The sequence below is a fragment of the Erythrolamprus reginae genome, chromosome 6 (assembly GCF_031021105.1).
Source record: "Erythrolamprus reginae isolate rEryReg1 chromosome 6, rEryReg1.hap1, whole genome shotgun sequence".
Lineage (NCBI taxonomy): Eukaryota > Metazoa > Chordata > Lepidosauria > Squamata > Dipsadidae > Erythrolamprus > Erythrolamprus reginae.
The window spans coordinates 7,194,739-7,211,961 of record NC_091955.1 but is presented as its reverse complement, the minus strand read 5'-3'; the positions used below and the strand labels follow the sequence as shown (position 1 = coordinate 7,211,961).

At 46.2% G+C, this 17,223-nt stretch overlaps 1 protein-coding gene across 1 annotated transcript in view; it reads right to left on the bottom strand.

Annotated features, from left to right (window-relative positions):
* RELN (reelin) overlaps positions 1-17,223 on the bottom strand; it is a 522,908-nt gene that overhangs the window by 313,339 nt on the left and 192,346 nt on the right. The gene's annotated exons all lie outside the window — the stretch shown is intronic.

Sequence of the window (17,223 nt, the reverse complement as noted above, 5' to 3'; positions counted from 1 at the left end):
AAAATGGGTGAGCAGTGTGGCCGGGCAGTAGGAAAAGCAAGTAGGATGCTTGGCTGCATAGCTAGAGGTATAACAAGCAGGAAGAGGGATATTGTGATCCCCTTATATAGAGCGCTGGTGAGACCACATTTGGAATACTGTGTTCAGTTCTGGAGACCTCACCTACAAAAAGATATTGACAAAATTGAACGGGTCCAAAGACGGGCTACAAGAATGGTGGAAGGTCTTAAACATAAAACGTATCAGGAAAGACTTCATGAACTCAATCTGTATAGTCTGGAGGATAGAAGGAAAAGGGGGGACATGATCGAAACATTTAAATATGTGAAAGGGTTAAATAAGGTCCAGGAGGCAAGTGTTTTCAATAGGAAAGTGAACACAAGAACAAGGGGACACAATCTGAAGTTAGTTGGGGGAAAGATCAAAAGCAACGTGAGAAAATATTATTTCACTGAAAGAGTAGTAGATCCTTGGAACAAACTTCCAGCAGACGTGGTTGGTAAATCCACAGGAACTGAATTTAAACATGCCTGGGATAAACATAGATCCATCCTAAGATAAAATACAGGAAATAGTATAAGGGCAGACTAGATGGACCATGAGGTCTTTTTCTGCCGTCAGTCTTCTATGTTTCTATCCTAGACCTGAATGAATGAAATACTCTCACTGAATATTTCATTTGCACAACTATTCCATTTGCACAACAGCATGTGAAATTGACTGTCAATCAGCGTTGCTTCCTAAGTGGGCAGTTTGATTTCACAGAAGTTTGATTTACTTGCAGTTATATTCTGTTTTTTAAGTGCTCCCTTTATTTTTTTTATTTTTTTTTGAGCAGTGTACTTCCAAGCAGCTGTAAACGAACGCATTTCAAGGGTAGAAGTGGTGAGCGGCTACGATCCTATTAAAAGCATCTTTCTGTAATTTTCGGCGGTGGGGGCAGAAATAATGCTGGCGAAACAATCGCAGGGTAGATTGGAGAAGCCAGGTGCTGCCCTTCATTGTTATGCGGCTTACACTTCCTACAGCTACTGCAGCTGTCTTCTTTCTTAAAAGAACTGTGCAACAATTATCTTTCTGATTAGCAAGCGAAACCATCACCGGCTATCTGGTTTAAGACGTTGCTTATCGTATCTGTAGCATAAGACAATTCATTTGCCTTTGATGCAGGCGGCCAATTGCAATTGTAAGATAGCGCGAGCTTTATGTTTGACAGGACTGGTAGACGGCCGTGCTATTATCAGTAAAACACAAACAAGCCACATTGGGAAAGATCTGGTTAAGTCAGAGCCCTATATCAGCAGCTCAAAACATTAATCTTAAATTAATTAAGCCTACCATCCCTGTTCTAATGTTCCCTTTTGCCCATATCCATTTCATGTACTCATAATCATGTTTATACATAGAAACATAGAAGTCTGACGGCAGAAAAAGACCTCATGGTCCATCTAGTCTGGCCTTATACTATTTTCTGTATTTTATCTTAGGATGGATATATGTTTATCCCAAGCATGTTTAAATTCAGTGACTGTGGATTTATCTAACATGTCTGCTGGAAGTTTGTTCCAAGCATCTACTACTCTGTCAATAAAATAATATTTTCTCATGTTGCTTTTGATCTTTCCCCCAACTAACTTCAGATTGCGTCCCCTTGTTCTTGTGTTCACTTTCCTATTAAAAACACTTCCCCCCTGGACTTTATTTAACCCTTTAACATATTTAAATGTTTCGATCATGTCCCCCCTTTTCCTTCTGTCCTCCAGACTATACAGATTGAGTTCATTCAGTCTTTCCTGATACGTTTTATGCTTAAGACCTTCCACCATTCTTGTAGCCCGTCTTTGGACCTGTTCAATTTTGTCAATATCTTTTTGTAGGTGAGGTCTCCAGAACTGGACACAGTATTCCAAATGTGGTCTCACCAGCACTCTATATAGCGGGATCATAATCTCCCTCTTCCTGCTTGTTGCACCTCTAGCTATGCAGCCAAGCATCCTACTTGCTTTCCTTACCGCCTGACTGCACTGCATTTTGAGACTGTCAGAAATCACGACCGCTAAATCCTTTTCTTCTGAAGTTTTTGCTAACACAGAACTGCCAATACAAATACTTGTAGCTATTATCTAATACATACCCGACAAAATAAAATACAGTGGTAGCTTGGTTTTTGAACGATTTACAATTCGAACAAATCGGTATTCGACCAAGAAATTCGAGAAAATTTTGCCCTAAAATCCGAACAAATATTTGGAACTCGAACACCTGAGATGAGCCGAGTGGAGCCGAATGGCGTTCGTTCGGCCCAGCGTGTCTTGCCCGCATCATCAGTACGAGTCAATCAGCGATCGGAGGAAGAACCGGGCCAAACCGGGAACAACTCACTGCGGAGGTAATCCCTGAGTTGCAACAGTTTATTTAGTGTGCAGTGTTTTCACGTACAGTGGTACCTCTACCTAAGAATGCCTCTACTTAAGAACTTTTCTAGATTCGAACTGGATGTTCAAGATTTTTTTGCCTCTTCTTAAGAACCGTTTTCACGAAGGCCCGGTCAGTTTCCTGCCATTCCCCCTTTAATCCTGGCCATCTCAGGCCTTTCTGGGCTGCCGGAGGAGCCTTTCGGTGGCGCTTAAGGAGGCTTTGGCAGTCCAGAGCGAACAAAGCATTTTCCTTTCTCTGGGCGCTTGGAGAGGGAATAAACCTCTGCCAGCGCCCAGAGAAAAGAAATGCTCCCTTTGCTCTGGGCAGCAACTGTCTTCCTCCTCCTCCTCCCACCCAAATTCCAAGCTTTTATTTCTTTCCTAATGGGTTTGCATGCATTATTTGCTTCTTATGTGTTCTGTCTGGGTCACTCCAGAAACCAATACCAACCCAAAAAGAGAAGCCAGACACACTGGTAAAAGGCAAAGGCAGTTTTATAAAATTCAAGAAAAACACAGGTAACAGAAAATGTCCTTACAAACAGGAAAATGCTCTATCTTCAGATATATCCACGAAGGCAAAAGTCCATGCAGCAATACAGAATTCTTGCTGCCAAGCCGAGGCTGTAGATAGCAGACCTACACCTCCCACGGATCTTCCAAAGCTGCTGGGCCACAAGCCAGGAACAGAGACGCCGAGAAACAAGACAGGATAACGCAACTCCAAACTGATAACACTCCACATGGCTTCAAGGGCTTGCCTGCCTTTTAAACCCTGCTAAGGAGGACCACACCCAAACCCAGCTGTTCCTAATTCAGTGCTGATAATACTTCTTTAATTGCTCCTTTCTTTGATCTGACTGTCGCATGTCAATGACGGCTTGAGCTTCATCACCTAATGACTCCAAACTACTGGCTGGGGAGAGTCCTCCCCCTCCGGGGCTCTCATGCTGTTCTCCTTCATCCCATTCCTGATTTTCCTCTCCCCCGTCCGACTGTTCAGCCCCCTCCTCTTCGCTGTCATCCTCCTCCGGGCATGGAGCCAGCAGAGACACAGCCGGTCCCTGAGCAGCCTCAGGCTGAACCACAACACTATGGGGAAAATTGCTTCTACTTACAAACTTTTCTACTTGGTCACAGAACAAATTAAGTTCTTAAGTAGAGGTGCCACTGTAATTTCAAACAGCGTGGAAAATATAGGATTGTGGTCTAAATCGAATTTGGCAGCTATGTAGACTTCAATTCCCAGAAAGCCCTAGTCAGCCTGTTATGTTTTGTCCACTCAAAGGACCCAACTGATATGAAGAAAGCTTATTTTTATAGCATTCTGAGAGAAAATCCACATTCCAGGAAAAAGTCCACACTGACCTCTTACCACATGAAAATAAACAGAAAATGCTATCAAAATAATTAAAATAACTCAAACCATGCAGTCACCAATGGAGACGTTAAAAGTTTTTTTTAGAAATTCATTTGTTTTGGATTTGTAAAGAGAAATCAAAATATTTACACGTTATTAGTAGTCTGAACTGGAAAATGCACTTAGGTTTTAAAATGGAAAGAAATACAGTAATACCTCGTCTTACGAACTTAATTGGTTCCGGAAGTAGGTTCGTAAGGCAAAAAGTTTGTAAGACGAAACATTGTTTCCCATAGGAAACAATGTAAAAGCGATTAATGCATGTGAAGGGGGAAAAAATCGCAAAATGGTGCTCCGCCGCCCAGCTGTCACCTTTTAAAACAGCCGGGGGGCTTCTCGGCGTTCTCCCGAACCCGAACCTGAACTTTTTGGGTTCGGGAGGCCGCCAAGAAGCGCCGCCGTCTGGCTGTCACCTTCTGAAACAGCCATGGGGCTTCTCGCCGTTCTCCTGAACGCCGAACCCGGAAGTCCAAGTTTGGGTTCGGGTTCCGGAGGCCGCCGAGAAGCGCCCGGCTGTTTCAGAAGGTTACAGCTGGGCGGCGGCGCCTGGCGGAGTGCCGTCTTTACAATCGGCGGTGGCGTTTTCAGCCGATCTGGAGGCTGGAAAGGAGGTGGGGAATCCCAATAGGGAATTCCATGGGCGGAGCTTTGACGTCACGAAGACGTCCTTCCTGGCCACGTTTCGATCCCCCGGCTGTTTCAGAAGGTGACAGCCAGACGGCGGTGCTTCTCGGTGGCCTCCCGAACCTGAAAAGTTCGGGTTCGCGAGAACGCCGAGAAGCCCCACGGCTGTTTTAAAAGGTGACAGCCAGGCGGTGGCGCCCAGCGGAGTGCTATTTTGCGATCTGCGGTGGGTTCGTAAGCTGAAAAAAGTTCGTAAGAAGAGGCAAAAAATTTCCGAACCCCGGGTTCGTATCACGAGGGGTTCGTATCATGAGGGGTTCGTATCACGAGGTACCACTGTACTGTATTTTCTGGAGTATAAGACGCACCTGAGTAATCACTACCCCTAAATCCTTCTCTTCTGACGTTTTTGCTAACACAGAACTGCCAATACAATACAGTGAACCCTCGATCATCGCGAGGGTTCCGTTCCAGGACCCCACGCGATGATCGATTTTTAGCGAAGTAGCGGTGCGGAAGTAAAAACACCATCTGCGCTTGCGCAGATGGTGTTTTTGCTTCCACTGCCGCCCGCCCTTCGCCCGCCCACCCCGTTGCTCGCGCCCGCCCACCCCATTGCTCACGCTGTTGCTGGGGCCGCTTCCCAGCTGGGGAGCCGAGCTAGGGATTCCCCAAGCGCGCGCGCTTTCCCCAGCAACGCGCGCGCGGTCCGGACTCCCTAGCTCGGCTCCCCAGCTGGGGAGCGAGCTGCGATGTCCCCAAGCGCGCGGGCACCGCCCGCCCGCCCACGCTGTTGCTGGGGCCGCTTCCCAGCTGGGGAGCCGAGCTAGGGAGTCCGGACCGCGCGCGCGTTGCTGGGGAAAGCGCGCGCGCTTGGGGAATCCCTAGCTCCGCTCCCCAGCTGGGGAGCCGAGCTAGGGATTCCCCAAGCGCGCGCGCTTTCCCCAGCAACGCGCGCGCGGTCCGGACTCCCTAGCTCGGCTCCCCAGCTGGGGAGCGAGCTGCGATGTCCCCAAGCGCGCGGGCACCGCCCGCCCGCCCACGCTGTTGCTGGGGCCGCTTCCCAGCTGGGGAGCCGAGCTAGGGAGTCCGGACCGCGCGCGCGTTGCTGGGGAAAGCGCGCGCGCTTGGGGAATCCCTAGCTCCGCTCCCCAGCTGGGGAGCCGAGCTAGGGATTCCCCAAGCGCGCGCGCTTTCCCCAGCAACGCGCGCGCGGTCCGGACTCCCTAGCTCGGCTCCCCAGCTGGGGAGCGAGCTGCGATGTCCCCAAGCGCGCGGGCACCGCCCGCCCGCCCACGCTGTTGCTGGGGCCGCTTCCCAGCTGGGGAGCCGAGCTAGGGAGTCCGGACCGCGCGCGCGTTGCTGGGGAAAGCGCGCGCGCTTGGGGAATCCCTAGCTCCGCTCCCCAGCTGGGAAGCGGAGCTAGGGATTCCCCAAGCGCGCGCGCTTTCCCCAGCAACACGCGCGCGGTCCGGACTCCCTAGCTCGGCTCCCCAGCTGGGGAGCGAGCTGCGATGTCCCCAAGCGCGCGGGCACCGCCCGCCCGCCCACGTGTTGCTGGGGCCGCTTCCCAGCTGGGGAGCCGAGCTGAGGTGTCCCCGCGCGTGCCGCCCGCCCGCCCACGCCGTTGCTCGCGCTGCCGCTGGGGTCTTACGGGGGCAAGAGGGGGAAGACCCAGGGAAGCCTCTGCCCGGCGGGGAAACTCCACCATCTACGCATGCGTGGAAGGGCACGCATGCGTAGATGGTGGAGTTTACTTCCGGGTTGAAAACTCGCGAAATAGCCCTTTCGCGATCCTTGAGGACGCGAAACTCGAGGGTTCACTGTACTCAGATTGAGGATTCCTTTTCCCCAAGACTCAGTTGCTGAAGATTAAATTTAGATAAAAGAGATTTTATCATTTTTTACATTGTTGGAACCTTTTGTAGTAAGACAATGAAGGGAAAATTTTTAATTTAGAATTTTAAGAATTGCTAATAATGTATAAAATTAACAGAAAATTTTATACGGGGAATGATAAGACCTTCCATTGAGTGAGTAATGAGAAAAGAGAAGTTTGTACATGATTGATTTTAAGCATTGTTGTTGTGTTTATAACCATATATTGTTTTATTTCATGGTGGAGAAAAATAAAAAATCTTAAAAGAATTTATGGGAGAAAATCAAGAAAAAAATAGGCTTTGGTCCCTGCGCATTTTAATCAATTTTCTTACTTAGAAAATGGGAGAATGAAAAGGATTTTCATGTAAGAAGTTTTAAATAGCTTTTTTAAAATTGAGTTAAGGTATTTTCCTTCCCCTCGACCCCCCCATTGATTAATTTTCATTTTGAAGCCCCATTAGTCATGCACGTACATCTTGCTTCAAAAGTAATAAATGGTTTTTTGGGCTGGGATGCATTACCAGCTTTGTTATGAGATCTGAATACGGCAAAATTCAGTTTTAATTTATTGCAAGTATTATCCGGCAGAAGGGGGGGGGGGAGATTTTGTGCTGCGAGGAGATACCAAGAGGCTTTTCTTAAACGTTCCCTTTTGAGTTGCAACGCTAAGGCCTTATCTAATTGCCTGAAACCAAACATCCTTGTTGGGAGGATGATCGGTAGCCCACGTGCTCTGTGTAAAGTAGTTGAAAGATAAGGAGATGGATTCTACGTCTCCTTCGCCTTGTTCCCTATTTGTAAAAAAAGGCTGTTTACAAGAAGCATGACAGCACACAGTTAATCAATTATGTCTAATAAACGTAGGAGGGAGGCTCTATGAAGATGAACGAGCCTGGGTGGCGCAGTGGTTAGAGTGCAGCACTGCAGGCTACTGCTGCTAGCTGCAGTTCAGCAGTTCAAATCTCACCACCGGCTCAAGGTCGACTCAGCCTTCCATCCTTCCGAGGTGGGTGAAATGAGGACTCAGATTGTTGGGGGCAATAGGCTGACTCTGTAAACCGCTTAGAGAGGGCTGTAAAAGCCCTATGTAGTGGTATATAAGTCTAAATGCTATTGCTATTGCTAAGATGACGCAGCAAAATGTACTTCAAGTATATTGCGTGAATACAATCAAATGCAATCATTGGTTGTATAAACAGAGGTATAGAATAGAAAGAAAGAGAAAGAGAGAAAGAGAGAAAGAGAAAGAAAGACAGAGACAGAGCAAGAGGGAGAGAAAGAGGGAGAAAGAAAGAGAGAGAGACAAAGAGAGAAAGAGAGAGAGAGGGAGAAAGAGAGAGAGAGAGAGTCAGCGAGAGAAAGAGAGAGAGAAAGGGGAGAGAGAAAGAGAGAGAGAAAGAGAGAGCAAGAGACAACGAGAGAAAGAGAGAAAGAGAAAGAGGGAGAGAGAGAAAGAGAAAGAAACAAAGAGAGAGAAAGAGAGGGGGAGAGGGAGAGAGAGAAAGAGAGAGAGCAAGAAAGCAAGAAACAGATAGAGAGAGAGGAGAGGAAAGGAAAGGAAAGATAAAATCGGTCAATCCTAAAGAAAATGAACTCTGACTGTCTTTTGGGAAGACAGATTCTGAAGCAGGAGTTGAAATACTTTTAACCCAGGGGTGAAATCCAATTTGCTTTTCACTACCAGTTCTGTGGGCGTGACTTGGGAGGTGGCTTGGTGGGCGTGGTAGGGGAAGGTTACTGTAAAATCCCCATTCCCTCCCCATATCTGGGGCCAGCCAACGGTGGTATTTGTCAGTTCTCCAAACTACTCAATATTTACACTACTGGTTCTCCAGACCCTGTCAGAGACTGCTGGATTTCATCCATGGGTGGGCTACCATTCCCAGCCCTACCGGAATGGGCTGGGAGCACGTGCCTCTATCCGTGCCAGGAGTGTCCGTGCACCCGCCACAGGATTTAGCTTCTCCGCATGTGCAGAAGCAAATCTCGCGTGAAAGGTGTGCGTGATTTCCGGGATGCTTCCACACATGACGTGATCAGCAAAACAAGGTAAGGGCTGCCGGTCCACTCCTGTCCACTTGCCCATGTGACGCGGTGACAAGTTGTAGTTGTTGTTGTTGTTGTTGTTATTATTATTATTATTATTATTATTATTATTATTATTATTATTATTGTCAATACAACACAGCAAACAAGATAACTATGCTGGATTTTGTATTTCATCACCAGTCGGGCGCTTCCCAAGCACCTAGGACTGTGTGATGTAGCGGCGAATTATGTTTGCCGATCCCAGTAAAGGGGCCTTTTGCAATTGACAGATGGAGATTTTGTCAATTCCGATGGTTTTCAAATGTCCCTGAGGTCTGGGACCACTTTCACTGGCTTATGCCAGATTTGTTGCAGCTCGATTTTTAGATCTTCGTATTTCACTAATTTCTCTAGCTGCTTCTCCTCAACTCTGCTGTCTCCTGGGATTGTGATGTCGAAGATCCATGCTTTCTTTTTCTCCATAATCAGGATGTCTGGTGTGTTACGTTTCAAAATCCAGTCAGTCTGAAGTCAGAAGTCCCATTATTATTATTATTATTATTATTATTATTATTATTATTATTATCCAATATGCTAATGGTTGCCTCCAAATAGAATGCTGGGTTGGTAAACGTTGCCATCTTCATTTGCTATAACATCCTTGGGGGGGAAAAATCTCAATAAAAATACGCCTAATGAAGGGAAAAAAAAAGGCGAAGGGCCAGATGGACCGAGCTGTGAAATGATGACATATTTTTCCTGGAACCTCATTCTGCATTGCAACATTTTCACGGTGGCGGTTGGGTTTATTTCTGAATAGGCAATTGTAACAAAATATATGTATATTATACAACAGACCAGTACAGATGGAAGAATAACACATTAACGTACTTCTATTGCCACCACAAACCGGCATGCAAAATGTTTTAAGCCATGTTAGTCCTTCTTTATATGCCTCATTTAAACAGATGCTTGGAACGAGTGTATCATTAGACCGGCAATTACACAGCATCAGCACAAATATTTTGATAGCTTCATGCATCTCTTCTTAACTCCTGTTTTAAACCCCCTTGTTTAATTACTGGAAGTATTTGTTTTGCCAAAGTTCAAAGGCGGAGCAATGCCTTAGCAGATAACCGAGTAGCCTTTCTGTAGCCAGTACTCAGGCTTCCTACTCAACCGAATTTGGAGGAGAAAACATAATTAGATCGAGAGAGTTTTAAATGCTTCCCGGAGTTGCAGTGATAAGGCAGTTTGATATCAAGGAAGGGCCTGTGAGATTTGGCATAAATGAGAGAAAACGGAATCAGAAAAACAACAGCAAAGTTCAAAAAACAGTTTCCTTTAAACGAGGACAAGCAGGAAATGTTTACAAGGAAGATAGGAAGAGTTTTCCAAAAAGGGACAAAGACATCACTAATTTCACATACAGGATTCCCGGAGGCAAAATGGTTTCGTTTTTATTTGTTTGATATAATGGAGTGGAGTCCCACATCTACATAGAAACATAGAAGACTGACGGCAGAAAAAGACCCCATGGTCCATCTAGTCTGCCCTTATACTATTTCCTGTATTTTATCTTAGGAGGGATCTATGTTTATCCCAGGCATGTTTCAATTCAGTGACTGTGGATTTACCAACTACGTCTGCTAGAAGTTTGTGCCAAGCATCTACTACTCTTTCAGTAAAATAATATTTTTTCACGTTGCTTCTGATCTTTCCCCCAACTAACCTCAGATTGTATCCCCTTGTTCTTGTGTTCACTTTCCTATTAAAAACACTTCCCTCCTGAACCTTATTTAACCCTTTGACATATTTAAATGTTTCGATCATGTCCCCCCTTTTCCTTCTATACTACAGACTATACAGATTGAGTTCATTAAGTCTTACCTGATAAGTTTTAAGCTGAAGACCTTGCACCGTTCCAGGGGAACGAGGGATCGTTGCCTAATAACAGTCCCTTGTTCTGGCTCTGTGAGCCCAATCTTGGGTACTGGTGGTGAGTGTAACTCTGGCCCTGGGCTCAGGTTGCTGCTGCTGAATGCCAGGTCGGTGGTAAATAAAGCTCTCCTCATCCGGGATTTGATCCTGGATGAGGAGGCCGACCTGGCATGTATTACTGAAACCTGGCTGGGCCCGGAGGGAGGTGTTCCTCTCTCTGAAATTTGCCCAGCCGGGTGTCAGATATGGCATCAACCTCGACCCCAGGGAAGGGGGGGAGGAGTGGCTATTGTAGCCAGGGAGAGCCTTTGCCTGCGTAGACTCATTGCTCCGGAAATTGCAGGTTGCGAGTCTCTCTTAATGAAGTTGGACTTAGGGGTTCAGGTGGGCTTATTTCTCACGTACCTGCCTCCCAGCTGCGTGTCAAAAGCCCTGCCTGTGCTACTCGAGGAGGTAGCCGGGTTGGCGGTGGAGTTCCCCGGACTCATCGTCCTGGGGGACTTCAACCTGCCATCACTCGGCGAAACCTCTGGGTTGGCACAGGAGTTCATGGCCACCATGACAGCCGTGGACCTGACTCAAGTAGTACAGGGTCCGACTCACGAGGGAGGGCACGCACCTGACATGGTATTCCTTTCCGAGCAATTGAGTAATGGTCTGAGACTAAGGGGCTTAGAAGTATTGCCTTTGTCATGGTCAGACCATTTTCTACTACGGCTTGACTTCCTGGCTCCAATCCTTCCCCGCAGGGAGGCGGAACCAATGAAGATGTTCCGCCCCAGACGCCTGATGGACCCAGAGGGCTTTCAGACGGCGCTTGGGGTTATTCCAGATACACTCGTCCGCAGTCCGGCAGAGTCTCTCGCGGAGGCCTGGAACACAGCTGCAGCGGGGGCTCTTGACCGGATTGCGCCTTTGCGACCTCTCCGAGGCGTTAGACCCCGTAGAGCCCCATGGTTCAACGAGGAGCTCCAGGAGTTGAAACGCCAAAAGAGACGTCTAGAGAAGCGATGGAGGAAGAGTAGGTCTGAATCCGATCGAACACTTGTAAGAGCTTTTATTAAGACTTACAAAGTGGCGCTCAAGGCGGCAAGATGCGCGTACCATGCCGCCTTGATTGCATCAGCGGAATCCCGCCCGGCCGCTCTGTTTAGGGTGACCCGCTCCCTTCTTAATCAGGGGGGAGTTGGGGAGCCCTTGCAGAGTAGTGCTGAGGATTTTAACACGTTTTTCGCTGATAAAGTCGCTCGGATTCGGGCCGACCTCGACTCCAATTGTACAAGTCGACTGACAACGAGTCAGTCGAGGTGACTGGGGAACGTACTTGTCCACCTGTCTGGGAAGAGTTTGATCTGGTGACACCTGATGAAGTGGACAAGGCCATTGGAGCTGTGAGTTCCGCCACCTGTTTACTGGATCCGTGTCCCTCCTGGTTGGTTTCGGCCAGCAGGGAGGTGACACGGAGCTGGGCCCAGGAGATTACCAACGCTTCCTTGGGGAGGGGAGTTTTTCCATCACTCTATAAAGAAGCGCTTGTGCGCCCCCTCCTCAAGAAGCCCTCCCTGGACCCAGCTGTCCTTAATAACTATCGTCCAGTCTCCAACCTTCCCTTTATGGGGAAGGTTGTTGAGAAGGTGGTGGCACTCCAGCTCCAGCGGTCCTTGGAAGAAGCCGATTATCTAGGTCCCCGGCAGTCGGGTTTCAGGCCCGGTTACAGCACGGAAACTGCTTTGGTCGCGTTGATGGATGATCTCTGGCGGGCCCGGGACAGGGGTTTATCCTCTGTCCTGGTGCTCCTCGACCTCTCAGCGGCTTTCGATACCATCGACCATGGTATCCTTCTGCACCGGCTGGAGGGGCTGGGGGTGGGAGGCACTGTTCTGCAGTGGTTCTCCTCCTACCTCTCTGGCCGGTCGCAGTCAGTGTTAGTGGGGGGTCAGAGGTCGACTCCTAGGTCTCTCCCTTGTGGGGTGCCTCAGGGGTCGGTCCTCTCCCCCCTGCTATTTAACATCTACATGAAACCGCTGGGCGAGATCATCCAAGGACATGGGGTGAGGTATCATCAATATGCGGATGATACCCAGCTTTACATCTCCACCCCATGCCCAGTCAACGAAGCGGTGGAAGTGATGTGCCGGTGCCTGGAGGCTGTTGGGGCCTGGATGGGTGTCAACAGACTCAAGCTCAACCCGGATAAGACGGAGTGGCTGTGGGTTTTGCCTCCCAAGGACAATTCCATCTGTCCGTCCATTACCCTGGGGGGGGGGAATCATTGACCCCCTCAGAGAGGGTCCGCAACTTGGGCGTCCTCCTCGATCCACAGCTCACATTAGAACAACATCTTTCAGCTGTGGCGAGGGGGGCGTTTGCCCAGGTTCGCCTGGTGCACCAGTTGCGGCCCTATCTGGACCGGGACTCATTGCTCACAGTCACTCATGCCCTCATCACCTCGAGGTTCGACTACTGTAATGCTCTCTACATGGGGCTACCTTTGAAAAGTGTTCGGAAACTTCAGATCGTGCAAAATGCAGCTGCGAGAGCAGTCATGGGCCTACCTAGGTATGCCCATGTTTCAACATCACTCCGCAGTCTGCATTGGCTGCCGATCAATTTCCGGTCACAATTCAAAGTGTTGGTTATGACCTTTAAAGCCCTTCATGGCATCGGACCAGAATATCTCCGAGACCGCCTCCTGCCGCACGAATCCCAGCGACCGATTAGGTCCCACAGAGTGGGCCTTCTCCGGGTTCCGTCAACTAAACAATGTCGGTTGGCGGGCCCCAGGGGAAGAGCCTTCTCTGTGGCGGCACCGGCCCTCTGGAACCAACTCCCCCCGGAGATTAGGACTGCCCCTGCTCTTCCTGCCTTCCGTAAACTCCTTAAAACCCACCTTTGCCGTCAGGCATGGGGGAACTGAAACATCTCCCCCTGGGCACGTTTAATTTATGCATGGTATGTCTCTGTGTGTGTCTGTTAGCATATGGGGTTTTTAATATTTAAACATTTTAAACTTGTCTGATTACCCATGATTTGTTTCTACATGTTGTGAGCCGCCCCGAGTCTCCGGAGAGGGGCGGCATACAAATCTAAGTAATAAATAAATAAATAAAACTGCAGTTTCCATTGCTTTGACCATTTATCTAGCAAAGCTAAATCATTTGCCATATTACAGACCCCTCCAGGAATAAAATACAGGAAATAGTATAAGGGCAGACTAGATGGACCATGAGATCTTTTTCTGGCGTCAATCTTCTATGTTTCCATGGCAAGCACTATTTTGGCACTAGTGGATAGAATTCAAGTTTACGGAATTCAAGAGGAGTTGGAATTGATCCGTTTGTGGCTATGTGGCGACTCTAGGCTGATCCCTCTCTTGACTTCACCCCTAGGCTTTGCCAATCCTTCCCCATGACTGGCTGAAAAACTTTGGAAGTTGAAGTTCACAAATCTTATAGTTACCATGGTTGGACTCTCTTGTTCTAGAACCTCTCTAGAACTGAACACTGTTCTGCTATGGGCCCACCGTATTTGAACAAAGAAGCTACCACAAGGAAACGATTCAATTCAAACACTTTTATATAGTTAAAGATGCTTTGTACAGACAGGAGCAGATTTTTCAGTTCATGTCGGCAGGGGCCCCGTTCAAATTGGCCAAGAGATAACAAACCGCTGAGAGGCAGAGTTAATTAGCACATTCTTCCTTGAGATAAGGTCCGTAAATCACTTACAGATCTCCAGATTTCTTTTATTTCTCATTCATCGGCATCTCTGCATGACTCTTAAAGGACCCAAAACAGTTTTTCAGTACGGCAGTTCTGGAACTCCGGATCTGCGTCCCCCACCGTGACAAATGTTGAAACTCCATGCCTCTTTACCCAGAGACCCTCCCTTATATACAGACTGGTCAATTGTTTCCTAGAGCTATACAATTGTGGTCAGTTGTTTGCTAGAGCTATAACTGACTAGACTTCCTTTCATAGACTCACTTTATTTATTTATTTATTTATTTTATTTATTTATTTATTTTGTCCAATACACAATGAGGGTTTTAGTAGGTATATATCTATATACACATAGTAAAATACATGATGAAGGTTATAGAGGAGATACTCATAGTAAAATATATCTAAGAAAGAATAGAAAAGCAGATAAAGTAATAGAACATATCAATGAAAGAATAGAAGAAGAGATATAGGAATAGAAGAAAGGTATAGGAGATATAGGAGAGCAATAGGACAGGGGACGGAAGGCACTTTAGTGCACTTGTACTCGCCCCTTACTGACCTCTTAGGAATCTGGATAGGTCAACCGTACTTTTTCCCATAAAGACTGTTAGACTGTGCAGAAGCGGATAAATAGACATTGGAGCTGAAAAATCAGGAAGATACAAAATACCACCAGGTGTGGAAAGATTTTTATACATGGTTGAACCAATAATGAATACAAAGATTGCTGCATGATAAGGGAACAAAGTTAAAAAAATTATTTGAGCTAAAGAATAATAATAAACTCAATCTGTATAGTCTGGAGGACAGAAGGAAAAGGGGGGACATGATCGAAACATTTAAATATGTCAAAGGGTTAAATAGGTTCAGGAGGGAAGTGTTTTTAATAGGAAAATGAACACAAGAACAAGGGGACACAATCTGAAGTTAGTTGGGGGAAAGATCAAAAGCAACATGAGAAAATATTATTTTACTGAAAGAGTAGTAGATCCTTGGAACAAACTTTCAGCAGACATGGTTGGTAAATCCACAGTAACTGAATGTAAACATGCCTGGGATAAACATATATCCATCCTAAGATAAAATAAAAAAATAGTATAAGGGCAGACTAGATGGATCATGAGGTCTTTTTCTGCCGTCAGTCTTCTATGTTTCTATGTTTCTAAGAATAATAGTTTAAATGTGAACTTTACTACTATTTGATTAGATACACAATCATATGTCAAAAGTTTGTAATTAAGTAAATTGGTTATACTTTAAACCGAATAATATACCACAGGTACCATATAAGAGCACCGAATGAGGCTATCAGGAAACAGCTGAGGGGAGAGGGGATATATAAAGTATTGTATGTGCATTGTTGTGTATATGTCATTTATATGTAAATAAAAATTATTTTTAAAAAAAGAGGATAACTGACTCCAAGAATATTTTGCCAATGACAAATTTCTGGTAAGCCACAAACCCCAAAGCAATTTACTTAACAGCTGAGAAAATTTAAGAACTAGCGTTATCCAAGGAGGTCAAGGTTTGTTTTAACATTTATATGGGTATTACCAAATTCTGTGTGGTTACACAAGCTTATTATTTTTATTTATTTATTTCATTTATTCGATTTTTATGCCGCCCTTCTCCTTAGACTCAGGGTGGCTTACAACATGTTAACAATAGCACTTTTTAACAGAGCCAGCATATTGCCCCCACAATCCAGGTCCTCATTTGACCCACCTTGGAAGGATGGAAGGCTGAGTCAACGTTGAGCCAGTGGTGAGATTTGAACCGCTGAACTGCAGATCTAGAACTCAATCTGCTGCAGGGCTGCATAGCGATTTTCAGGCAAGGACACAGAACGATTTGGAAGAGAATTTCAGCTAGACCAGCCATGTATTGAGTGAGAATCAGAGTGATGTTTTTTTAAAAGTACAGTGGTACCTCTACTTACGAACTTAATTCGTTCCGTGACCAGATTCTTAAGTAGAAAAGTTTGTAAGAAGAAGCCATTTTTCCCATAGGAATCAATGTAAAAGCAAACAATGTGTGCGATTGGGGAAACCACTGGGAGGGTGGAGGCCCTATTTCCTCCCAGGAGATTCCTAGAGAGGCCCCACAGAGGCTTCTCCGCACCTTTTCCGGCCCTGTTTCTTCCCAGGTGATTCCTAGAGAGGCCCCACGGAGGCTTCCCCCCACCTTTTCGGGCTCTGTTTCCTCCCAGGAGATTCCTAGAGAGGCCCCATGGAGGCTTCTCCCCACCTTTTCTGGCTCTGTTTCCTCCCAGGAGATTCCTAGAGAGTCCCCACAGAGGCTTCTCCCTGCCTTTTCTGGTTACAGTTTTGGAGGCTCGGGTTTATAAGTGGAAAATTGTTCTTGAGAAGAGGCAAAAAAATCTTGAACATCCGGTTCTTATCTAGAAAAGTTTGTAAGTAGAGGCATTCTTAAGTAGAGGTACCACTGTATTTAGGAATTTAAAATGCACTGGAACTAAAGTCATGCCCCTATGTTTTTCCCCACTTCCTCTGGGAAATATTAAATTTATAATCAAATTTGTAAATGGAGAAGGGGCTCGAGCCTGGTGGTTTCCTAGCATGCAAGATTCGTGGTTCGCTAGACTTCTCCAACTTTTTGGAGTTGGATCTTTCCAAGTTATTCAAGGCTGAGAATGACACTTGGGCTCAGCTCCATCCAAATCAGAGGCCCTGCTAATGATCTACGGACTCTGATGTTGTGGGAAAAACAGTAAGTCTTCTGCAAGGAGCAGCTGTCAAAACTGAGGCAAGTCTCTTTTTGCAGGGAAGAGAAATTGATATTCTTTGGCCAGAATTCGCATTCTCTTTACTCTCAGCTAATTTAATGCAACTCAAGTTTGCAAGCGTGTTGTCATTTCAGGGGCTGCAAAGATTTCATCTGGTTGCATAGTTCATTAAAAGGTGCCTGAGAGCATCAGAGATGGGTTTGTTTTAACACATTGAGTGTTACGCCGGGCTTCACGTTACAAGCCCCAATTAAGTCCGAAGTGTAAATTCAAACACGCACACTGTTGTAAGGTAATAATGATTAAAGATATATTTTTTAAAAAAATTATATTTTAAAAAATTATTTATTTATTTATTTATTTATTTATTTATTTATTTATTTACTTACTTACTTACTTACTTACTTACTTACTTACTTACTTACTTACTTACTTACT